A 27,202-nucleotide genomic window follows, 5' to 3' on the forward strand; every position below is an offset into this window, starting at 1 on the left:
AGAGGGAGAAGGAAAAGGGGAGGGAGAGGGAAGGAATCAATTAGATCAGGAGCTATTGGGACTGCATGTTTGTTACACATGGTTGTATTTTTTTAACATTTATTTATTTGGCTGTGTCGGGTCTTAGTTGCAGCCCATGGGATCTTCGTCGTGTCATTCGGGATCTCCCACTGCAGTGCACGGACTCTCTAGTTGTGTCACGAAGACTTAGTTGCATGTGGGTTCTTAATTCCCAACCAGGATTTGAACCTGTGTCCCTTGCATTGATTGCAAGGCAGATTCTTAACCACTGGACCACCAGAGAAGCCCCTGTGGTTGTATTTTAAATAACGAACAAGATAAGAAAGTCTCATCATTAGGCTCACCATTGTCTTATTTTCAGCCCCTTACATGTTAACAACCATTGCTCTATCAAGATTCAGAATATAAAGATAACAATGAGATTTGGAATCTTGCAACATATTTTTACATCGGCACAGCCTTCTTATAGTTCCAACATTTCCCCCAATCCATCACTCAATAAAATCCTATAACTAACTCTTCAGCACTTACTAGTGATACAAATCCCACTCCATCAAACTTGCCTATGGAAATAAGATCACTTAAAAGTATTTTTTCCCTGGTTCATTCATTTTTCTGCATGTTTCTCTATCTATGTACCAGAATCACAACTCAATTTTATATCTACAAGTGATCAAGGCTGTTACAATTTTACAGAATACAAGTGCAAACAGAAGACCATAAATATTAGTTGAATAAACAGCAAACAAGTGACTAAAGCACAAATCAGATTTGTGAGGTACGCCCACTACAACAACAGATCACAGTCTAAATTCCTTAGTCTGTTATCCCATGCCACTACCTTTTTCCTTCTCCAGAAGAGTGACCTACTCATTATTTCCTAAGGACCAATTGCTCACATCACATCTTTACTCAGACATTTCCCCTGCCTGGAATTACCTCCACCTGGGTCAAATCTATTGAAGAAAAAATCCAATACCACCTCTTCAGTGCAGCTCTCCCACACCCACTGTACCTTAACCCCTCCCTTCCTGAGCACCTTCTGCTGTTCAGCATATATATGACAGATGTACTGTTCTCTTATACACTACACAGACATATTTTTTGCATTTACACCCTATTACTCCAACCACAATGTAAGTACAATGTCCAACTAAGATGCAGTATGGACTTATTGCTTCTTTGCATTTCCACCAGTACCATGTTATAAATGTAAGAGTTTTTCAATAAAGGAAAGTAGAGGGCAGTATCCTCAGGATATATCAAGTTAATATTAAAATCAGGCCATTATCAATGACCTAAATCTTTCAGTTATTTTAAACAGTACAATTTGTATTTCTCAATGGTTTCCTATCACTTAAAATAAAAACCCTACACAATGTGGTCATTGCCTTCATCTCCTATCATATTCTTCCAACACTCTCTCTGATCCCTCTCTGCTCCCTACACACCGGCTTCCTTGGCTGCTCACCAAGGCCAGCTCGATTACAACCTTAGGATCTTTGTACCTTCAGCTTCCTCTGCTTCTAATTCCAGAAATTCCCATGGCTGCTGCCTCCTTGCAATTCTAGTCACAGTTCGAATGTCATTTCCTCGGGACGCCTTCCTGACAACCCTAGTTAAACGTATACTCCCTTCCTCCCATTACTTCCTACTGTATCAAGCTATTTTCTTTTCCTTTATGTCTATCTGAAATTATTTCGATGACATAGGTCTACTGCTTATCTCTCCCAACTAGTATATAAACTCCACGAGGGCAAGAACTTTGCCAGTCTTGTTCACCACTGTATCCCAGTGCCTAAAAAACTACCCAGCACATGGAAAACAGTCAATAAACATTAACCAAAAAAAAAAAAAAAACTAGAGAGCTTCCTCTCAGCTAATACTGTAGTTCTCAACAGTGTGAATACTGTTTTCTATGTCTTTATCTCCCACAGCACCTAATGGACTAAATGCACTAGAATCACTCAATAAATGATTGCGTACACACGCCCTTCCATTTATCTTTAAGTCAACAGATTTTAAGTACTTACTATGAGCCAGGCACCAGCATTAGGATGAGGTATCATCCTAATTTCTTACTTTCCTAATTTATCATGTTCATGACTGATGTTCTCAATGATCCAATACTTGATCATAAGCTAAAGACCTGAATCCCCTCCCTGACAGTCAGATGACCTCATTTTTTTGATCAATGAAATGTAACTTATTGCAGCTACCTGCAAAACACCATATAAACTTAGTACATTTGAACTTGGACTGATATTACACATTAGAAACATAATTTTTAGGTGTAATAATGATATGGTGACTATGGAGTGAAGTGTCCTTATTCTAGAGAGTTACATATCTGCAGATATCAAGTAATTAAGGAAAAAATGGATATATATACAGATTCACAACTACTATGGCACCCTACTCCAGTACTCTTGCCTGGAAGGTCCCATGGACAGAGGAGCCTGGTGGGCTGCAGTCCATTGGGTCGCTAAGAGTCGAACACGACTCAGCGACTTCACTTTCACTTTTCACTTCCATGCATTGGAGAAGGAAATGGCAACCCACTCCAGTGTTCTTGCCTGGAGAATCCCAGGGATGGGGGAGCCTGGTGGGCTGCCATGTATGGGGTCACACAGAGTCGGACACGACTGAAGCGACTTAGCAGGTATAATAAAACCAACAGTTAATTAATGAATCAAAGTAAAAGATATGAGTATTACTTAAGACTATTGTATTAGCTTTCCTTTTATATATATATAATTTTACTTATTTATCTATTTATTTTTGGCTGTGCTGGGTCTTCATTGCTGCGTGAGTTGTTTTCCAGTTGCAGTGAGCAAGGGCTACTCCTCGCTGCGGTGCACAGGGCTTCTCACTCACGGCAGTGGCTTCTCTTGCTGCTGAGCATGGGCTCCAGGGCACTTGGGCTTCAGCAGTTGCAGCTCCCAGGCTCTAGAGCACAGGCTCAAGTAGCTGTGGTGCATGGGCTTAGCTGCTCTGCAGCATGTAGGATCTTCCTGGACCAGGGATGGAACCCATGTCTCCTGCATTAGCAGGCAAATTCTTCACTACTGAGCCACCAGAGAAGCCTAGCTTTTCCATTAAGTTTGAGATTTTTCCTAATAAATTGATGGGGAAAAAATGTTTCTCTTAAAACATTAATATGTGCATTTCTCTAAGCTACAACTACTGGCTGGTTTTCAATACAAGCTTTAACATATAATTGGTCCAGAGAGTACCATACGATTCACAACCATTACATCACAAGAAGTAATGACAAAAGAGGTAAGGGAAAGGAAAAACTACCCTAGGCAAAGACAATTTCTAGTCTAGACTAGACCAGTCCCTTCTTCTTAAGCAGCCTTGGAAGAAAAAAGATACTTTGAAATCCTGTTTCTAGAAGGCAGTTGTTCAGCAAAACACATGCAAACCCAATCTTTCAGCCTCACTCTCCCACAGATAGTCTATGATGGGAAATTAAACCACAGAACCACAAGAACAATATACATGAATAGGGCTTTCTAAATAAGCTCATGAGAATTTTGAAAATACAATTTGATCTTTATCGCTGTTGTTACTTAAGCAGTTATTAAGAACTATAATCACAACCACCATAGTAATAACTGATTCAGGGAATTCCCTGGTAGTTCAGTGGTTAGGACTCAGTGCTTTCACTGCTGTGACCCAGGTGCGATCCCTGTTCAAAGAACTAAGATAAGATAGCACAGCCAAACAGCACAGACAAATGACAACAACGAAAACAAAAAGACTGATTCAGGCAATCCTCAGCAGTGGATCCTAAAACTATTTGGTAGAAGAAAAGATATTCACATTGCCTCAAAGTCACCCCACAGATTACTTACAAAGGGGATTAAGTAGGTCCCTTTACAATGATGAGATCACACATCATCAATGTGCCTCCCAATATGACGCAAGGGGAAGTGGACAGCATCATCCATGTAATATTTCTCACCAAAAATGTTTACCCTGAATTTAAGCATGAGAAAACAATAAGAAAAATCCAATTTATAGGACACTATAACTGGCCTTTACTCTTAAAAAAGAAAACCATTGTTAAAGACATATACAGGAAAAAAAAGAGTGGGGCTGTTCTAGATTAAGGGTCTTCAAACTGAAGTTTTATTGGAGTACGATCATACCCACTGATTTACACATTTGTCTATGGCTGTTTTTCTCTTGCAAGAGACAGTATGATCCACAAAGTAAAAAATACTTAATCACTAAAAAATTTAAAATTTTAAATAAATTACAAAAAAATATTTTACCATCTGGTCCTTTACAGAAGTTTGCTAATCTCTGCTCTAGACTAAGAGACACAACAATAAATGTAACAAGAAATTCTTAAAGTGAATTCTGAAGGGGAGGGAAAGCTTCAAAGAACATTTATGGACCAAGGGCGAGATCTGAACATGAACTAATCATGATTAGACATTGTTGAATGCAGAAGTATTTTGGTGGTGTAAGTCATGATGTACTTGTTTTCAAGTGTTTCAGAAAAAAGCAAATAAAGCAAATGTTAACAAAATATTAACTGTGAATCTGAGTTAGTGGTTCTCAAACTTCTTTATCTCAGGACTCATTTACACTCTTAAAAAGACTGCCAAAGACCCCAAAAGACTTTTGTTTATATGAGTTATATCTACGTATATTTGCTGTCTAAGAAATGAAAACTGAGACAGTGTTTAAACGTGTCAATTTTAAAGTAACAACAAGCTCATTCATTATATGTTAACACAAATAAGATATTTTTATGAAAAGTAACTACACTTTTCAAAAACAAAAAACTTAGTAAGAGTTACATTGGCTTTTATACTTTTGCAAATTTCTTTGAATGTCTGTTCCATTCTCATCTGCTTCTGCATTCAGGTCTTAAGGTATTTTGTTTGAAGTATATGAAGAAAATCCAATTTCACAAAATATGTACCCGTAAATTGAGTATTTTAAGTCTTTTAAGATGATGAGATAATTCTTCTTTGATAATACCACTTGACAAGTGGTATTTTCTTACACATTAGTTGCAGTGTAGAATCTGAAGCCAAATATATCAGCTATTCATACTTTGTTACATTAAAATCCATTGGTCTATCCTGCAGTTTGAATGGATCTTTTACCCAGGCATGATCTTAAAAAACCATGCATTGATCATTTGGAAAATACTGGTTCACTAAGTTGACAGATATGCAGATCTCTTGGCACATTTCATCGTACAACATCAAAAAAAAAAAAAATCACTTTTGTTATTATCACCATCAATCTCATCAGAAGAGACTTGAGCACTGGACTTCTCTGGTGGTCCAGTAGTTGAAAACCCCCTTCTAGGGCAGGGGACACGGGTCCCATCCCTGGTCTGGGACGATTCCACATCCTGCAGGGCAACTAAGCCCATGTGCCACAACTGAGTCCGCATGTCGCAGTACTGAGGCCCATGCACCCGAGAGCCTGTGCCCTGCACCAAGAGAAGCCAGCTCACTGAGAAGCCTGCACACGCACCTAGAGAGCAGCCCCTCACTCAGTGCAACTGGAGAAAGCCCACTCACAGCCACAGAGCAGCCAAAGAAAGAGAACAGACTAAGGACTGGGAAGCTGCCAAGCTCACCAAGGCAAAAAAAGTTACACCAATTCTAATTTTTGCTTGAAAGTTCTGATCTTATCATTGACAACAGATAGTCAGTCATTTTCCTTGAAGCAACAAGCATCATTTCATTCATTCCCAAGAAAATGTCTGCCGAATACCCAGATCTGAATAACCAGTTAATCTGTCAATCATTATTTCAAGTAAAAATGATGTTTCATGAAAAAGGTTAGTTTAGCTTGCAACTCAAACACTCATACTAGTATTTTTCCTCAAATAATCACGCTATCTTGATATGCAAGGAAGTACTTCTCATTTCATCACAAAGAATATTAAAAAGATGTTTACTCAAAGTTCAAGATTAATCATTTTTACTGCTTCATCAAGGATATTCTTAAGTGAAACCAGCATTTTTGTTTTACAGCAAGTATGTTACAAACACAATTATTACTATTACAATTTGATACTGCTACATTGGTTTGTGCTGATACACAAGCAGCTTTATCCACCACTGACTGTTTTTGCATCATCAGCACAAATGTCACCACAGTGAAAAATGCAAATTATATCTTAGTATTATGAAAGTAGTTTGATTTTGCAAATCCCCTTAAAGGGTCTTGGGTACCTACTGACAACCTGTCAATAACCCTTCCAGAACCACCAATGTAGGTGGAAAGATATATGAGTATTTATAATACTAACTACCCAACTGAATGTAGAGTTCCAGACAATAGCAAGAAGAAATAAGAAAACCTTCTTAAGTGAACAATACAAAGAAATAGAGGAAAACAATAGAATGGGAAAGACCAGAAATCTCTTCAAGAAAATTGGAGATATCAAGGGAATATTTCATGCAAGGATGGGCATGATTAAGGACAGAAACACTAAGGACCTAACAGAAGAGATTAAGAGGTTGCAAGAATATAAAGAACATCAAAAAAACGGTCTTAATGACCTGGATAACCATGATGGTGTGGTCACTAACCTAGAGTCAGACATCCTGGAGTGTGAACTCAAGAGGGCCTTAGGAAGCATTACTATGAACAAAGCTAGCAGAGGTGATGAATTGCAGCTCAGTTATTTCAAATCCTAAAAGATGATCCTGTTGAAGTGCTACCCTCATTATGTTGGCAAATTTGGGAAACTCAGGAATGGCCACAGCCCTTGAAAAGATCAGTTTTCATTCCAATCCAAGAAGGGTAATGCCAAAGAATGTTCAAACTACCATACAATTGTATACTTATTTCACATGCTAGCAAGGTAATGCTCAAAATCCTTCAAGTTAGACTTCAACAGTACATGAACCGAGAACTTTACAGACGTGAAAGGATTCAGAAAACGTAGAGGAAGGAATCAGAGATCAAATTGCCAACATTCACTGGATCACAGAGAGAGCAAGGGAATTCCAGAAAAATATCTACTTCTACTTCATTGATTACACTAAAGCCTTTGACTGTGTGGATTACAATTAGAAAATTCTTAAAGAGATGGGAATACCAGACCACCTTACCTGTCTCCTGAGAAACCTGTATGCAGGTCAAGAAGCAACAGTTAGAACCAGATATGGAATAATCTTATGTGAAAGTCACAACAGACTGGTTCAAAATTGGGAAAGTAGTATGTCAAGGCTGTATACTATCATCCTGCTTATTTAACTTAAAGGTAGAGCATATCATATGAAATGCCAGGCTGGACAAATCACAAGCTGGAATCAAGAATGCCAGGAGAACCTCAGATATGCAGATGATACCACTCTAGTGGCAGAAAGCAAAGAGGAACTAAAAAGCCTCTTGATGAGGGTGAAAGAGAAGAGTGAAAAAGCTGGCTTAAAACTCAACATTTAAAAAACGAAGATGGGGGCTTCCCTGATGGCTCAGTGGTAAAGAATCTGTCTGCTAATGCAGGAGACATAGGTTCAATCCCTGATCTGGGAAGATCCCATATGCCATAACTATTAAGCCTGTGCTCTAGAGCCTGGGAGCCGAAACTGCAAGAGAAGCCACTGCAATGGAAGCCCACTCACTAGAGAAAAGTCCGTGCAACAACAAAACGACACAGCACAGCCAAAATGAATGAATAAAATTCAAAAAACAAAAACAAAATGAAGATCATGGCATCTGGTCCCATCAATTCATGGCAAATAGAAGGGGGAAAAGAGGCAGCAGTGGCAGATTTTATTGTCTTGGGCTTCAAAATCTGCAGATGGTGACTGCAGCCATGAAATTAAAAAATGCTTGCCCCTTGGAAGAAAAGCTATGACAAACCTACACAGTGTATTAAAAAGTAGAGACATCACTTTACCGACAAAGGTCTGTATGGTCAAAGCTACGGTTTTTCCAGCAGTCATGATTAAAGATTAGAACTATGCATCAATGTGCATCTTAAATATGTAACAAATATGCCAGTTCTATTTGATACTACAAATTATTTGGGTTTCCCTGGTGGCTCAGACAGTAAAGAATTTGCCTGCATTGCAGGAGACCAGGTTTCAATCCCTGGGTCAGAAAGATCCAAATTAATTAGGAATCAGAATTCGGAGGCAAATTATTGTAGATTTAGTTGAAATACTAACAAATTCCTGATACTACATCTCAACTAAATTCCAATTTAATTATCCATGACAAAGTAGTATTCTACAAACAGTAGTGAACTGGAGTCCAGGACACCTCAATTCTCATCTCAATTCTGCCACTAACTAGTCAAACATCCTGAGCCAGGATCATAGTAAATACCCAGCACATGGGATGTTAAATCCATAAACCTAACTTTTTTGAACCTCTAATTCATTTGTAATAGAGAACACTGGATTAAAAAATCTCTGAAGGTCTCTTTTAAGCTATAAAGTCTTTAACGAAACCTAGGGTTTATTAATACGACTGGAGGTGGTCAGAATTAATTATGACTAATTTTAAAGAAAGAGAGGGTCCTGATCAAAGAGAAAAAAAGTTTTCCAGCAAAAGTAACAACATGAAGAAGAGTTATGTGTTAACAAATGAGATAAAGGGAGATCAAGACAGTGGAAGAGGACAACGTGGAGGAGGACAACGTGGAGCTCAGCTCCCCCATGAAAACATGAAAAACTCACCTAACTGTGGAGCAGGTCTCACTGAAAACACACTGGTAAGTGGCAGAAAGCAACTATTACCACAATAAACACGAAGTGATAAACATGAAGATATAAAATATGACATTAAAAACATAAAACAGGACAGGGATGTAAAAACTTGTAGATCTTTTTAAGAACAAGTGAGATGGAATATAGTTTGACTTACAATGCATGTGCCCCCAAGGACCTTATCAACTCAAACTTTAGTGGTGACCTTAATTCAGCTCAGTTCAGTCGCTCAGTCATGTCCAACTCTCTGCAACCCCATGAACCGCAGCACACCAGGCCTCCCTGCCCATCACCAACTCCCGGAGTTCACCCAAACCCATGTCCACTGAGTCAGTGATGCCATCCAACCATCTCATCCTCTGTTGTCCCCACCTTCTCCTGCCCTCAATCTTTCCCAGCATCAGGGTCTTTTCCAATGAGTCAGCTCTTCGCATCAGGAGGCCAAAGTATTGGAGTTTCAGCTTCAGCATCAGTCCTTCCAATGAATATTCAGGACTGATTAATAACTATCATCTAATCTGAACCACCTTAAAATGAGAAAACTGAGACCCAGAAAAATTACATGATGTGCTCAAGGTCATATTATCTGGGTGTGGTAATGCCAAGACTAAAACCCAAATTTCCCCAGTTCCCAGTCAAATGCTATCTTTCCTGTAACCCAAGGCTTCTAAAACTACCTAACTGCAGTGCTACTTGTAGTATGGCAACCACTTCAATCAATATATGCTCTTTCAGGACCTCTAGTTCTACTATATCATATGTATGTATGAGATGGGCAAAGAATTCTAGGCAAATAAATCCAAAAACTCCCAGAGAATACTTGCAAATATGTGATAAGACACTAGTACCCAAAGTATAGAGAGAACTCTTATAATTCAACAATTAAAAGGCAACAAATTTTAAAACGGGCAAAGGATTTGCACAGGCATTTCTCCAAAGATAAACAAATAGCCAATAAGCACATGAAAAGATGCTCCAACATCATTAGTCATTAAGGAAATGCAAATCAAAATCACAATGAGACACCACTTTACACCCACTAATATAGCTATAAGCAATCAAAAAGGAGGACAATAACAAGTCTTGCGAGAATGAGGAGAAACTGGAACCCTTGCACATTATTGGTGGGAACGCAAAATGGTGCAGGTGCTGTGAAAAGAGATTGCTAGCTCTGCAGAAAGTTAACTACTGTCACCATATGATCCAGCAATTCTACACTAGGTATACACTGAAGAGAAAAGACAACTTACATCCATATAGAAACCTGTACAATAACATTCGTAACAGCCAAAAGTTAAGGCAATCCAAATGTCTACTAACTGATGAACAGATCAACAAAATGTGGTATATTATACAACAGGATACTATTCAGCCCACAAAAATGAATGAAGCACTGATACAAGCTGTAATACAGATGAACCTTGAAAATACTGTGATAGGTGAAAAGAAGCCAGACAAACAAAGTCTACAGGTTGTATGTTTTCATTTGTATGGAATGCCCAGAACAGGTAAATCCATAAAGATATAAAGTACATTATGGCTGCCAGAGACTGGAGGTAGAAAAGAATGGACAGTGACTACTAATGGGCATGGGGCTTCTTTTTGGAGTGGTGAAAATATTCTGAAATTAGATAGTGACGACGACTGCACAAACTCTGTAAATATACTTTTTTTTTAACAAGTGAATTGCGTGCCTGCAAATGGTGAATTTTATGGTTTGTGAATAAAATCAGTATATGTTTTTGTTTTGTTTTAAAACACACAGAGAAACATCAAAGTGAAATCCCCACTCATTCCCTCTTGGGTTGTGAAAAGAAAAATACCAACACAAGGTTAATGCATCAGTCTCAGTAGTTACTGAGCAAGGCATGTGTTGTAAACGAGAATTCAGGGGCTTCCCTGGTGGCTCAGTGGTAAAGAATCCACACACCAATGCAGAGACTGGAGTTCGATCCCTGATCCAGAAAGATTCCAGATGCCACGGAGCAACTCAGCCCATTGGCTACAACTACTGAGCCTCTGGGGCTAGAGCCCAAGAACAACTCTCGAGCCTACTTGCCACAACTACTGAAGCTCGGTGCCCTCAAGCCTGTGCTTCAGAACAGAAGAAGCCACTGCAGAGCCCGAGCAATCCAATGAAGACCAGTCCCCACTCATGCAACCAGAGAAAAGCCCACGCAGCAACAAAGCACCAGCGCAGCCAAAAATAAATAAATTTTTTAAATTATGTTTTTAAAAAGGTGGGAATTCAGAAATATCCTGTTCTCAGGATATTCATAAGACTGTAAGTATACAAAGGTAAGCAAATAATTACAACACAACAGGATACAACCACAACAAAAGGTGAAATTTAAGTTGATCTTTGAAAATGAGTAGAATATGATTATGTATAAAAAAGAAGGGACTGGACTTTGAGACAAACTGAGGAAACAATGAATCAAGGGCAAAATACCATTAGAAATGCACATATTTAGCTCAGCACAGCAAAAGAATCCTAAACAGACCGCTAAAGTAGCACTGACTAGGTACTCGTGTTGGTATGCCCTGGGCAGCATTTTAATTTGTTTCTTCCAAAGAAATACTGCCTATAGTAAGTATTTCAGTTGTTTCTTGCACATGTAAAATCTATGTCAGCTATCTATCTTTCTGTCCTCATTTAATCTTTACAACAAACTTGAACTAAGGCCTAATGATTTCAAAGAGGAACTCAACTTCAGAAAGTTAGTAACAGCTCACAATACTATACCTATGCATTCTGCTCAGTGTCATAAATTCATTCTCTCAGTTAATCCTGAAAACAACCCTAAGGGGACTTCCCTGGTGGTCCAGTGGTTAAGACTCCACACTCCAATGCAGGGGAGCCAGGTTTGATCTCTGGTCAGGGAATCTGATCCCACATGCTGCAACTGAAGATCTTGCATGCTGCAATAAACATGGAAGAGCCCATGTGCCACAACTAAGACCCCGTGCAGCCAAATAAATAAATTAAAGGAAAAGAAACCCTCAGGACCACGTATTACTAGTACTTCTGTTTTGTATATAAGAAAACTAAGATTCAAGGAGTTAAAGCAATTTGCCTGGAGTAGCACTGGTAATAAAAAGGCAGAACTGGGAATTAAGTCCAGGCCTGCTTGATCCTAAAGCTTTTTTTTTCTAGATATATTGCTTCATCTATGCATGTATACATGCTAAGTCACTTCAGTCATGTCTAACTCTTTGCGACCCTATGGACTGCAGCCCACCAGGCTCCTCTGTCCATGGGGTTCTCCAGGCAAGAATACTGGAGTGGGTTGCCATGCCCTTCTCCAGGGGGATCTTTGCAATACACGGATCATCTGCTTCATCTATCCTTAATCATTATTCAGTCTAATCCAATATGCTTCCATGTTTATACTCTGTACTTCCAGTGACTAGGAGCAGTGGTCTCTTACATGAACAAGCACAACATACATCTGCTGAAAACACTGTTTCCCTGTATTCAGTTCAGTCACTCAGTCGTGTCCGACTCTTTGAGACCCCATGAACTGCAGCACACCAGGCCTCCCTGTCCATCACCAACTCCCGGAGTTTACTCAGACTCATGTCCATCGAGTTGGTGATGCCATCCAGCCATCTCATCCTCTGTCGTTCCCTTCTCCTCCTGCCCCCAATTTCTGTATTAGACCTAAGTAAAGGTTAACAGGAGAAATCCTAGCCATGAAACACCACCAAACAAGGTGACTTCTCGAAAATTCTTTTCTCTTCCGATTTTTCCAAGAGGTAGGAAACAGGCTCCAAAGCTACAGCAGACTACAGCAGACCCGAGTGAGCAATGCAAAGAAATCTTTTCATCAAAAAGATGGAAAGGGCAAGCCTGACCACGATCTGGTTACAGCAATGCAGAGCTCATGTGGTACACACTGCAGCAAAATCAGGTGCTGACAGCTGAGAGATAACAAGCCATGTAAGGCGGAGGGAAGGGAAACACAGACGCCCTTAAGATTTAAACCAGAGCAGGAAACTGACGCAGACAGAAGAGTGGGATGTGGTATCAAGCTGAAGCAGTGCAAGAGTTAAGCCGGTGAAAACAACTCACCACAGCCAGCAGCTCCTGCTGGCGACTCCCACTCATTTCACCTTGTTTTCCCTCATAGAAAAGGTAAGCTGTTTTCTCAGTTCGCAGCAAATCAGACAGTTTCTCAGCTTGCTAGATGGCTAGACTAGGACCGAGGAATGACGCAGCAACATCCTCCTCAGCTCCCTTCTAACAGCAGGAAGACAGCCAAGGACCAGAAGGAAAAAGAGTAGCTGGGAATGATTTTCTTTCCCATTCCGAACACCTCAGATTTGTCCAACCTATATAAAACAGGCGACTATTGGGACACTCATTTCAAACCAATTTCTTCGTCAAATACTCTTTTAAATTTTATTCCATTTAATTTTGTTATCATATCCTTACACAAGTTTCTTCATGAATTTCTTATTTGTAAAACAGGACTAAATATGCTTGACTCCGTATGTTTACCCCTTTCATAGTAATGTGTGAAGGAAACGTTATTTAAAGTCCTTGGAAAAGTTAAAAGCATAATATAATAACAATAACTAGCACTTACTGTATGTCTACTTAGTGTCAGTCTAAGCCCCTCACGTGAACTCCTTTATTTCTCACAACGTCATGAGGCAGATGACACTAACCTCATTTTTTAGATGAGTAAACTGAGGCACAGAAGTGGAGTTCTTTTCCAAGTTTATGCAAATATAATATGGTAGAACTACAAACCGAGGTGTACCGGAAAACAATTGTGAGTATATATTTCTATACTAATGTAATATGTAATGAAAAGTATGTTAGAATATTATAACACATGGCTTAAGGAAGCAACTCAATGACCTAGTCAAATATGCAACAAATACCTGAATTCTACCTTGTTCCCAGCACCATATGCCATCATCCGTATGCATTATAAAATTAACATGTAACAGAGACAGCCATGCAGGACCCAGGAGCTGGTCACAGACAATATGTCACTCTGAAGAGGAGCACAGACAAGTTACTTAACTGTGCCTCAAGGTCCTCGTGTGTAAGACAGCTATAATACCTACCACAAAGAATCCATGCCACACTGTATTTCTTACATGTCAAACAACATATTGCAAAACTCCTCAAATTAAATGGTAGTATCTTCTTAGAAATTAATTATTCCAGCTTCTCATTTGACAAATCTGAAGTCCAAACTATAAAGTAACTTGCTCAAATTTGTAGAGCTAGATAATGACAAAGACTCAGCCAAAACCTCCAGACCCAGTCCAAAGTTCTTTATCATCTCTCTGGGCTAAATAATTCCATTTCCTCTCAGGAAAAGGTGATAAACATCAGAGAACAGAATGACTCAAAACCTCTAAGGATAAAAAAAATACAAACAAACAGGATGCAAGGCTTCAACGTTCATTTAATATAGCAGAAACAAAAAAAAAGTGGCATTACTCAGTACTGTTTCCTTCTCAAAAAAATCATATCATTTCAAAAAATTTACTCTACTATATTTGTGTTCAGTTCAGCTCAGTCGCTCAGTCATGTCTGACTCTTTGCAACCCCATGAATCGTAGCACGCCAGGCCTCCCTGTCCATCACCATCTCCCAGAGTTCACCCAAACTCATGTCCATTGAGTCGGTGATGCCATCCAGCCATCTCATCCTCTGTCGTCCCCTTCTCCTCCTGCCCCCAATTCCTCCCAGCATCAGAGTCTTTTCCAATGAGTCAATTCTTCACATGAGGTGGCCAAAGTATTGGAGTTTCAGCTTTAGCATCAGTCCTTCCAATGAACACCCAGGACTGATCTCCTTTAGAATGGACTGGTTGGATTTCCTTGCAGTCCAAAGGACTCTCAAGAGTCTTCTCCAACACCACAGTTCAAAAGCATCAATTCTTCGGCGCTCAGCTTTCTTCACAGTCCAACTCTCACATCCATATATGACCACTGGAAAAACCATAGCCTTGACTAGACGGACCTTTGTTGAAAAAGTAATGTCTCTGCTTTTAAATATGCTATCTAGGTTGGTCATAACTTTCCTTCCAAGGAGTAAGCGTCTTTTAATTTCATGGATGCAATCACCATCTACAGTGATTTTGGAGCCTCAAAAAATAAAGTCTGACACTGTTTCCAGTGTTTCCCCATCTATTTCCCAAGAAGTGATGGGACCAGATGCCAGGATCTTAGTTTTCAGAATGTTGAGCTTTAAGCCAACTTTTTCACTCTCCTCTTTCACTTTCATCAAGAGGCTTTTGAGTTCCTCTTCACTTTCTGCCATAAGGGTGGTGTCATCTGCATATCTGAGGTTATTGATATTTCTCTCGGCAATCTTGATTCCAGCTTGTGCTTCTTCCAGCCCAGCGTTTCTCATTATATACTCTGCATATAAGTTAAATAAGCAGGGTGACAATATACAGCCTTGACGTACTCCTTTTCCTATTTGGAACCAGTCTGTTGTTCCATGTCCAGTTCTAACTGTGTTAGGCTAACCCATATGTACTCAGGTTACTCCTTCCCAGCTGTTTCTGCAACTTTCTGAAACTGTCTTGGCAAAGTCAGGTCAAAATCCTAATAAGCTCCAGAGAACAGCACAGTGTTACTATAGCAAATTCTCCTGAAAATATTAAAAAGCAGGGCTTAGAAACTCTACTGACATTCTCAGTATAGTTATTTTGGCTGTGATAGAAGCCAATCTGTTTTTCTAGAAATAACTTTTCATGAAAATCATTCTCAAGTAAGAAAGAAGACAAAATTTTTCTCATTCATCTCATTAATTTTCATTCAATTTTCCCAAATTTTCTGGAGCATTTCAAATCTCACATGAGTTTACCAGAGACCTCAATCCATACCACTCTTTCCAAAAGTCTGCTGTAAAAGAGATATGTTTGTTTTGGTATTATAGTATAACCAGAGTCAAGACTAGAATCCATTTTACACGCAAGCAGAATCAGGGAAAGAGAAAGAGACAGGATGACTGGCAAGTCAAATCAATTATTTATTTAAAAGTCCACAAGGTACAGAGCTCTGTAAGGTGCACAGTGCCAATCTGCTCCACCCCTTCTCTGCTAGTCAGTAGAGGCTGCAAGATGAACACCAGAGTCCTCAACAAGCAGCCAAGTTCTGAGTAAAACGGGCCTACCAGGCTCGATGGGGTCAAACACATTTTTTTAACTCTGAATCAAAGAACAGAGGTTCAAGGAGGAAGATGATCAATATCTTAAATACTGCAGAGAGATTAAGGATCAAGAGATTAACGTTATGAAAATGCCTGAATACAAGGACAATGGATCTTCTGAAAGGGTCTTTACAATAAAATGTTAGGGACAGAAACAAGACAGGAAAGATGTTAAAGAATAAGCAAATGAGCGTAAAAGAAAAAGCTGCATACAAAATGCCCCCTTTTTAAAGATGTTTCAGAGTGAAAGAAAAAAATCCCAGTAACTGTAAGACACAGAAAGGCAAAGGGATTTTTATTTCTCTGTTTTAGGATAGCAAAGACCTCAGTGTATTTATAATCTGAAAGGAAAGACTCAATAAAGAGTGAAGCCAGACTTCCCTGGTGGTCCAGAGGTTAAGAATCCAACTGCCAATGCAGAGGACATGGGACTGATCCCTGGTCTGGGAAGATTCCACATGCCACGGGGCAAATAAGCCGTGGGCCACAACTACTGAGCCCACACGTGCCCTGGAGCCCACGCTCCACAGGAGAAGCCACTGCCGCGGGAAGCCCACACACCCAGTGAAGAGGACACCCACTCACAACTAGAGAAAGCCCAAGCACAGCAAAGACCCAGAAATAAACATCTGTTTGTTTGTTTTTAAACAGTGAAGCTAAAAATACAGAGAAAGAGAGTAACTGCTAAGAGGGAGGTACTAAACAAAGTGGATACTAGGGACTGGAATGGAGAGGACAAGTAATTCATGTGGATCCTAAGAGTCACCAGACAAATGCAATGAAAATGCAGAGAGCAGACGGTAGGGGCTTTGAAAAATCAAAAGCCACAAATAATGGCAAAGTGAAGAACCAGAAATACGTATAGTAATCTATCCCTGTATTCAATCAGCAAAAATAGGAATAACTCTTCTCATCAGAGAGGAGTTTTCAGTTATGGGTTAGGAGATGGAGAAATACTGGGAGAAAAGAAGAGCCTAGGACTCAGCTCACATTTGTGCACAGGTTTTACCAGGCTCAGAAGCAGCAGCTCGTAAAGGAACACCAGAAATGAGGTGTAAATGGATAAAGCTTAGATGTATAATGTTGAGGAGACAGTAAAAATAGAATTTTGGAATAATTATCAATGGCAAACATGAAGAAGAGCAAGCTAAAGAATTTTATGGCTGCATTTGACAGAGGAATGAAGAGAGGAACAGACCGAAAAAGAGCTGAGGATCACTAACAGTGTGTCTCCGGTGCTCACTATGCTTCCAAGTAGAATGATCTTCAGTCCCACTTTCCCAGAAGCTGGGCCCTGAAACTTCCTTTTATTTCATTTGCCAAGATTGGCAATTTGCTGAACTGTTTCAAAAGTTTGGGGTTTTTTTGTTTTCTGAATTGAACATTTGTTCTTAATAAGGATTTCCTAAGCACTCTACAAAAGGACCTGAGGAACATTATCCAAGATGTAAGTGAGTATGACTGACTAGACCCTATTTGGTCTTTTAAGCTGACTCCACCCCACTCCACCCACACAGACAGGATGGAAAAGGGTAGATAACAACAGTTAAATCTGGGGAGCACTTCACTAATCTGAGTCACTACCTAATCAATTCTCTCAACCAACCCATGCTTTATTTTTATTCTTAAGAGGTCTGTCTAATTCAAGAACAGAATAGTATAAAGGACACAAAATACCGAAATCCGATTGATTTGATTATATTCTTCATAGCCAAAGAAAGAGAAGCTCTATGCAGTCAGCAAAACCAAGACCGGGAGCTGACTGTGGCTCAGATCACGAACTCCTTATTGTCAAATTCAGATTTAAATTGAAGAAAGTAGGGCAAACCATTCATCTATGACCTAAAATTCAAATCCCTTATGATTATACAGTGGAAGTGACAAATAGATTCAAGGGATGAGATCTGATAGACTGCCTGAAGAACTACAGATGGAGGTTCTTGATACTGTACAGGAGGCAGGGATCAAGACCATCCCCAAGAAAAAGAAATGCAAAAAGGCAAAATGGTTGTCTGAGGAGGCCTTACAAACAGCTGTGAATAGAAGAAAAGTGAAAGGCAAAGGAGGAAAGGAAAGATACACCCACTTGAATGCAGAATTCGAAAGAGTAGCAAGGAGAGATAAGAAAGCCTTTCTCAGTGATTAATACAAAGAAGTAGAAGAAAACATTAGAGTGGAAAAGACTAGAGAGCTCTTCAAGAAAATGAGATAACCAAGGGAACTTTTCATGCAAAGATGGGCACAATAAAGTACAGAAATGGTAAGGACCTAACAGAAGCAGAAAATATTAAGAAGAGGTGGCAAGAATAGTCAGAAGAACTATACAAAAAATATCTTCATGACCCACAATGGTATGATCACTCACCTAGAGCCAGACATCCTGGAATGCAAAATCAAGTGGGCCTTAGGAAGCATCACTACAAACACAGCTAGTGGAGGTGATGGAATTCCAGTCGAGCTATTTCAAATCCTAAAAGATCATGCTGTGCAAGTGCTGTACTCAATATGCCAGCAAATTTGGAAAACTCAGCAGTAGCCACAGGCCTGGAAAAGGTCAGTTTTCACTCCAATCCCAGAGAAAGGCAATGCCAAAGAATGCTCAAACTACCGCACAACTGCATTCATCTCACATGCTAGCAAAGTAATGCTCAAAATTCTCCAAGCCAGGCTTCAACAGTACATGAACTGTGAACTTCCATATGTTCAAGCTGGATTTAGAAAAGGCAGAGGAACCAGACATCAAATTGCCAATATCCACTGGATCAATGAAAAAGCAAGAGAGTTCCAGGAAAACATCTACTTCTGCTTTATTGACTATGCCAAAGCCTTTGAGTACGTGAACCACAACAAACTCTGGAAAATTCTTAAAAAGATGAGAATACCAGACCACCTGACCTGCCTCCTGAGAAATCTGTATGCAGGTCAAGAAGCAACATCTAGAACTGGACATGGAACAACAGACTGGTTCCAAATCAGGAAAGGAGTACATCAAGGCTGTATACTGTCACCCTGCTTATTTAACTTATATGCAGAGTACATCATGAGAAATGCTGGGCTGGAAGAAGCACAAGCTAGAATTAAGATTGCCAGGAGAAACATCAATAACCTCACGTATGCAGATGACACCACACTTAAACGGCAAAAAGTAAAAAACTAAAGAGCCTGTTGATGAAAGTGAAAGAGAGTGAAAATGTTAGCTTAAAGCTCAACATTCAGAAAACTAAGATCATGGCATCTGGTCCCATCACTTCATGGCAAATAGATGGGGAAACAGTGGAAACAGTGACAGACTTTATTTTTGGGAGGCTCCAAAATCAATGTAGATGGTGACTGCAGCCATGAAATTGAAAGACACTTGCTCCTTGGAAGAAAAGTTCCAACCCAGACAGCATATTAAAAAGCAGACATTACTTTGTCAACAAAGGTCCATCAAGTCAAAGCTATGGTTTTTCCAGTGGTCATGGTATGGATGTGAGAGTTGGACTATAAAGAAAGCTGAGCGCCGAAGAATTGATGCTTTTGAACTGTGGTGTTGGAGAAGACTCTTGAGAGTCCCTTGGACTATAAGGAGATCCAACCAGTACATCTGAAAGGAACTCAGTCCTGAATATTCACTGGAAGGACTGATGCTGATGCTGAAACTCCAATACTTTGGCCACCTCATGTGAAGAACTGACTCATTTGAAAAGACCCTGATTGTGGGAAAGATTGAAGGCAGGAGTAGGAGACGACAGAGAATGAGATGGTTGGATGGCATCACCGACTCAATGGACATGAGTCTGAATGAACTCTGGAAGTCGGTGATGGACAGGGTGGCCTGGTGTGCTGCAGCCCATGGGGTCACAAGGAGTCGGACACGACTGAGCGACTGAACTGAACTGAACAAACACGTGTTTTCTGTCATGGTGATCTAGAGTCGTAACCCTACCAGTCCCCCAGGGATATTTCTTAAGCCCTTATGGGTTTCAGTTTCCCCCTCTATAAAGTAGAATAACAGTACCTGTTTCATGAGGTAGTTGTAAAGAATTAGACAGCAAGTATGTTACACAGCAGATGCTAAAGAAATATCAGGTAATACATTCTACTAAAACTTGTTATAACAGAAACTGGAAGACTATTTCAACTAACATTATTATAAAGTAAGCCATCCAAGGTGAACAAGTTTATTGCTACGCTGCTAATATACACAGGACAAATTCTGTTCTAAAAATTCTAAAGGAAAAATGTGTTCCAAAAATTCTGTTGCACTTGATAATCTAATGATGATGTTATTTTGGGGGTATAATGTCCATAACTAAGAACTTAGTGTTTTGAAACGTACCTTCCCCCCCACCCCCAGTAATTACTACTTCCATAATAGAGGAAACCTTCCAATTCAACCCCAGGGCAATATCAGATTTTCAACAAATCTCAAATAAATGGAGTTGTAAAAACACATAGATGTAAAGTAGCCTGCAGAAAACTCGAGGCAAAAGGCTACATCCTGCCCCTTTCCCCAACATCAGTTAACATCACAAATGTTCCTCAGTTTTACCAGTCCTAACATCTTAGAGTTATCATTTCTTTCTTTCTCTACATCAGCAGTAAGTCCTATCTCTTCCTTCTTCAAAACTTCTCTCCAACATATCCCCCTCTTTCAGTTTTCACTCCCAAAATTCAGGTCTCAATAGTGTTCACAGATGAATTTCTAAAACAATTCTTAACTAGCCTCCTTTCTAACAATCTACATAATGAAAGTGAAAGTCACTCAACTGTGTCTGACTCCTTTCCACCCCAAGGACTGTAGAGTCCATGGAAATCTCCAGGACAGAATACTGGAGTGGGTAGCCTTTCCCTTCTCCAGGGGATCTTCCCAACCCAGGGATTGAACCCAGGTCTCCTGCATTGCAGGTGGATTCTTTACCAGCTGGGCCACAAGGAAAGCCACTCCTGATTAATCAGCCTATAATTCCAAGTTTATCAAGTCATGGTCCTATTCAAAACTTTCAATGATTCCCAAATGTTGGCAAGATAAGTCCACATTCCTCAGTATAACTGTCAAGACTGTTCATAATCTGACTGAGCATTACCTCACTAATCTTATCTCCTCCCCGTCCATAATCTAAACTCTATTATAGGATCAAACAATAAATATTACAAGTTTGTTCCAATCTCAGTGTCTTTGCTCTTGCTTTGCTGAGGCCTAGAAACCTATCCCCTTCCTTTCTGCCTATTCAAATCCTATCCATCCATCACTGTAAGTGAAAGTCGTTCAGTCGTGTCTGACTCTTTGCAATCTGGAATTCTCTAGGCCAGAATACTGGAGTGGGTAGCCCATCCCTTCTCCAGGGGATCTTAACGACCAAGGAATGGAACCAGGGTCTCCTGCACTGCAGGAGGATTCTTTACCAACTAAGCTTCAGGGAAGCCCTTCCATCACAGTAAACTCCAGTCTAACTGCCTCCATGAAGCTCACTGACTACTTCAGCCCAGACTCATCTCAGTAAACTAGGACCTATCATTTTGATATGTTAGTAGCATAACAGACCTCCTAGAGCAGTGCTGTTGTACAATAGACCCAATGGCATTTTCACACACACACAAAACCCACCAAAGTAAACTTTTCATGAGGCTAAATTATTCAATATAAAAAACTCCTTTCATCTGAGATGATGCCCTTTCATTTCTGTTTTAAAATGTTTCATCTTTTACAAAATGGTGGTATTAGATGAGAAAATTGTTTTTCATTTTCATGTCCTTACTTGGAAAACAAAAACCTCTTTTGAAATATGACTGGTTTTATGAAACCCAAGTTCTGGAACCACAAGTCTACATCCCCCATTTTGGCATTTATATATGCTCCAAGACTTGCAGAACTATTTTAAAAACTACATACTGTCTCCCCAATGAGGTTTTTTAATTCCTTAAGAACACAGGCTACATTCTGCACTTCCTTTGTCTTTTTGTTTCCTCCACATTAATTAGGCCTGGATCAAATATAACACCAGAACTATAAAATGAATAAAATTCACAAAATTCCTGGCTTTTAAATTTAATGTGAAACTGGCCAAAAATGTAACTGAAACCTGTGTTCTTTGTCTCCTCTCCATTCCTCTTCTCTAAAGGTTCTCTGCATCCCTGTGGATTGCAGAACGACTACTATTTTCCAATATTTCTGCTCAGATCCCACCCCTCTTACCTCTCTTTATAATCTGAAATTTTATCCCTGTTTCCTTATTATTTCTCCTTGTTCCATTAACTGCCTCACTACCCACCCATCTAGTTTTCCAACATACTACTATAAGATCCTTGGGATGGAGACTTAAAAACAAATGTCTAACATAATCACCAGTCCTCAAGTTCCTACCCCCCCCTCAAAAAAATTTAACAAATGTTAAGAAGTACATTGGAGAAGGCACTGGCACCCCACTCTAGTACTCTTGCCTGGAAAATCCCATGGACGGAGGAGTCTAGTAGGCTGCAGTCCATGCAGTCGCTAAGAGTCGTGTCACTTTCCCTTTTCCCTTTCATGCATTGGAGAAGGAAATGGCAACCCACTCCAGTGTTCTTGCCTGGAGAATCCCAGGGACGGGGGAGCCTGGTGGGCTGCCGTCTGTGGGGTCGCACAGAGTCGGACACGACTGAAGCGATTTAGCAGCAGCAGCAGCAAGCGGTACATAATTTTATCAAATTATATTAAAACCATCCCATACTGCACTCCAGGACAGCTGTGGTAGAAAGCATTAAAATTGGTATTCCTGACATAAACTTACCAGGGTCCATTACTCTGTTACACAAACAGCCTGACTACATTGGTTATATCTTCTATCTTTAATTAGCTTCTGTATATTCCATAACAGTCTTTCATGTTAAAGACATTTACTGTATCTTTAAGTTTATCAAGACCTAAAAATGATATTCTTCCTATCCTAAGGAACATAAGTCAAAGCTGACCTCATTTACTCAGGGAATAAAGATCTGAAATGCACACAGTTCATAAAATCATCTCGTCTTCTGGTTTAAGCAATGTAATTTTCAAGAGCAAAGACAGAGGCAAAACCTAGCTTGGCATTCACCAGTTGTGTTGACTTTGGGCAAACTGAGCTCATATCTTAAGGCTTTTTCATCTATTAAATGGCGATAATTAACAGGATCCACCCCCAAAGGGTTGTTAAGAGGAAGATTAAATAAAGACATTAAAAGCACTTAAGTACAGTGGCTGGAAGACAGTCAACAAGTGCAAGGTTTTATTATTAGTCCTCAGTAAGAAAGAATCCTTAGAAAAATTTTCACGTATAAGACTTAAATAGCTGCTGATTCATTGATATTAGATATAAATCACTCAGATGGCCTAAACCAGATAAATTATCCCAGGTAACTAGAAATAGACAGGGTATTTGTGATAAATCTGTTTCAAGGTTTAAAGAGTCAAAAACTGCTTCTATTATCTTGTTTAGCATTAAACTTTTCCAGTTAAATGCTTGAAACTGGATGAAAGTAGAGATTTCATTTTTAAAAACAGGAAAATGCTGTCATTTTTCTATCTGAACTCTTTAGCCTCTGCAGAAAGTCTATACAAATAATGCCTTGCTAAGTGGAAAATACCTTTCATTTTTTTATTGTTCAGTTCAGTTCAGTCGCTCAGTCGTGTCCGATTCTTTGAGACCCCATGAATCGCAGCATGCCAGGCCTCCCTGTCCATCACCAACTCCCAGAGTTCACCCAAACTCATGTCCATCGAGTCGGTGATGCCATCCAGCCATCTCATCCTCTGTCGTCCCCTTCTCCTCCTGCCCCCAATCCCTCCCAGCATCAGAGTCTTTTCCAATGAGTCAACTCTTCACATCAGGTGGCCAAAGTATTGGAGCTTCAGCTTCAGCATCAGTCCTTCCAATGAACACCCAGGACTGATCTCCTTGAGAACGGACTGGCTGGATCTCCTTGCAGTCCAAGGGACTCTCAAGAGTCTTCTCCAACACCACAGTTCAAAAGCATCAATTCTTTGGCACTCAGCTTTCTTCACAGTCCAACTCTCCCATCCGTACATGACCACTGGAAAAACCATAGCCTTGACTAGACGGACCTTTGTTGACAAAGTAATGTCTCTGCTTTTGAATATGCTATCTAGGTTGGTCGTAACTTTCCTTCCAAGGAGTAAGCATCTTTTACTTTCATGGCTGCAATCACCATCTGCCAGTGATTTTGGAACCCAGAAAAATACAGTCTGACACTGTTTCCACTGTTTCCCATGAAGTGATGGGACCGGATGCCATGATCTTAGCTTTCTGAATGCTGAGCTTTAAGCCAACTTTTTCACTCTCCTCTTTCACTTTCATCAAGAGGCTCTTTAGTTCCTCTTCACTTTCTGCCATAAGGGTGGTGTCATCTGCATATCTGAGGTTATTGATATTTCTCCCCGCAATCTGGATTCCAGCTTGTGCTTCTTCCAGCCCAGCGTTTCTCACGATGTACTCTGCATAGAAGTTAAATAAGCAGGGTGACAATATACAGCCTTGACATACTCCTTTTCCTATTTGTAACCAGTCTGTTGTTCCATGTCCAGTTCTAACTGTTGCTTCCTGACCTGCGTACAGGTTTCTCAAGAGGCAGGTCAGGAGGTCTGGTATGCCCATCTCTTTCAGAATTTTTTATTGTAAGTAATTTCAAATCTGTTCCCATATTGATTTGACTCTCAGCACATTAAAAATGTTCCTTTTCCCCCTTTTCAAAAACGTTTTTTAGTAAAAAAAAAAAAAAGATTAATTTTTAAAAGGCTACAAATAAAACCATGTTAATATTAATATAAGATAATGCTTTCATTAGAGAGAGTTTCCACTCAATCATAATACAAGTTAAATAAGTTCACGTAATTATTTTTATTTTTAGAGGGTCGAAATGAGTAATATTATACAAGTCATCTTGGAAAGCAAGTTTTGCTTTCAACAATGCTGCCAAGGCTCAAAACCTTTTTGAAACTTCATTTCTAAGATTCTTAAAGACAAGCCTCATACACGCAAAAATTCCTAGTCTCCACCTTGAGAATTACATCTCATTTATAACCAACATAATGTTGATTACTCACTTCATTCACCAGACTTATCTCCAAAAATTAAGTATAATTCCCCCAAACGAAGACTTAACAGGATTAAGACATGAAATATGTTCTATAGATAAGTTCAAAAGAAGTATAGCAAATATTTCAGTTTGGAAATCCCATTAAAATAAATATATAACTATTCATTTTGGAAACTGTTTTTAAAAAGCAGTCATACTCCCTTACACATACCCTGCAGACAGACTTCCTGGTGGTCCAGTGGCTAAGACTCCATGCTCCCAACGCAGGGAGCCCGGGTTCAATCTCTGATCAGGGAATTAGATCCCACATGCCACAGCTAAGATCCAATGCAGCCAAACAAATAAAAATTAATATTTTTAAAAAACTACATAGTAACAAAACTAGAAATCTGAATTAGTACTGGATCTATGTAAAGCAGGAAAATAGTACTGTGAATAATGACTAAAGTTTTTCAGTTTGAACCATTAAACTATCATGCTTCCTTATTTGCTCCCTTGAGTGCCTCTGAAGGAACAGCATTTAATAAGGTTATTAACATCCATTTCTCTTGAAAATTTAATTTGGTTCACACCAGTCTGGGTAAACTGCGTGCGTGTTAAGTTGCCTCGGACTGTAGCCCACCAGGCTCCTCTGTCCATGGAATTCTCCAGGCAAGAATACTGGAGTGGGTTGCCATTCTGTTCTCCAGGTGATCTTCCCAACCCAGGAATCAAACTCAGGTCTCCTGTACTGCAGGCAGATTCTTTACCATCTTAGCCACGAGGGACCCACCCTAACATTATGATCTAAGTGTTTTTATCCATTTGTTTTGTTTAGTTACTAAGTCTGTGTTCAACTCTTTTGCAACCCCATGGACTGCAGCTCACCAGGATCCTCTCTCCATGGGATTTTCCAGGCAAGAATTCTGGAGTGGGTTGCTATCTCCTTCTCCAGGGATATTCTCAACCCACAGATCTGGATCAAACCCGTGTCTCCTGCATTGGCAGGCGGATTCTTTACCATTGAGCCACCAGGAAAGACTTTTATACGTTCAATTATTTAATCCTCACAACCACTCTCACCATCTTAAAAATAGGGAAATGAAGGCTTTCTGAGGCTACAGAACTGAAATCATAGAGTTTTACATAATCTTATTATAAGGTAAGGTGCTATTTAACAAAAACAAAGTATGAAAATAAGACACAAATGAATAATCTGTCAAAGAATCAGAAAACAATAAACCACATTAATAAAGCTTTATTTGAATAAAATCTAATGATTCAGAAATGTACTTCGAGATCTCATGATGCTTAGAAGCCAACATTACAAACAATTCTACAGTGAATGTGTAAAGTGTAGGAGATTAGGTTGAATATATACTAACTTTGTAATATATTCTGAAAAAAAAATGTTTTAATGAATTCACCACAGTTTATCATTTGCTTCTTCACACTTCAAAAGAAACTTCTGATTACTGAAGTTTACAACTGTTTTGAAGTATGGATAAATGTAAATGCATTTCACCCATACTTATTATCTTGACCTAATTGGAGTAAAAGATAAAATAGACTGATTTTATAGACTTTTATAGTCTATTGATTGATAGAAATCAATCAATAGACTGATTTCATAAAATATTTCTAAATTGCTAAAGAATAGTGCAACAGTGAGATGATGAAAGTTAAAAAAATCACTCCCATGTCTCAAAACTTCCTAAACATCTCTGTCCAATAACTCCAAAAAAACAATTATTAAGCTACCCTATAATCTTCTGATATAGTTCCATCAGAAAAGTCAAATGATCACTGCTTTAAAACACGTAGTATCAGGAATCCCCAAGCGGTCCAGCAGGTTTAGGACTGTGCTTTCACTGCTGAGGGCCTGAGCTCAATCCCTAGTCAATCCCCAAAGTCGTACAGGCAGCCAAAATAGAAGAAAAGAAACTTAGAATACATAGTAGGTATCTCTTAAAACAGATTTATATTTACCACACAATTGTGTTACACTTATATTAAATTAAACTCTCCCAGTTACTACTAATTCAAATTTGCACTTAAACTGGCTTAAAGTAAATACATAGGAAATTCATACATACATTCTTCTACCTTTTTTTCTTTTTTTGGCCACACCGAGAAGCATGTGGGATCCCCTTGAATTGGAAGCATCTTAACCACTGGACCAACAAGGAAGTCCCCCATTTTTCTACCTTTAATAAAAAAGAATAACTACTGAGAGAGCTTATCGGCAAGTCAGAGA

At 39.4% G+C, this 27,202-nt stretch overlaps 1 protein-coding gene across 7 annotated transcripts in view; it reads right to left on the minus strand.

The window, feature by feature from the left end:
• LUZP1 (leucine zipper protein 1) overlaps nt 1–27,202 on the minus strand; it is a 103,488-nt gene that overhangs the window by 61,991 nt on the left and 14,295 nt on the right. The window contains exon 2 of one of the 7 annotated variants that reach the window (XM_086327803.1): nt 27,042–27,152. The exons of 5 other annotated variants lie outside the window; for them this stretch is intronic. The gene's annotated coding sequence lies outside the window, so the exon portion shown is untranslated. Of the gene's footprint in view, nt 1–23,496; nt 23,900–27,041; nt 27,153–27,202 lie in introns of those variants that run through there. One more of the 7 variants, XM_086327767.1, reaches the window with a different exon arrangement.

The sequence above is a fragment of the Bos grunniens genome, chromosome 2 (assembly GCF_055505025.1).
Source record: "Bos grunniens cultivar Pamir isolate PY7600 chromosome 2, Bosgru_T2T1.0, whole genome shotgun sequence".
Classification (NCBI taxonomy): domain Eukaryota; kingdom Metazoa; phylum Chordata; class Mammalia; order Artiodactyla; family Bovidae; genus Bos; species Bos grunniens.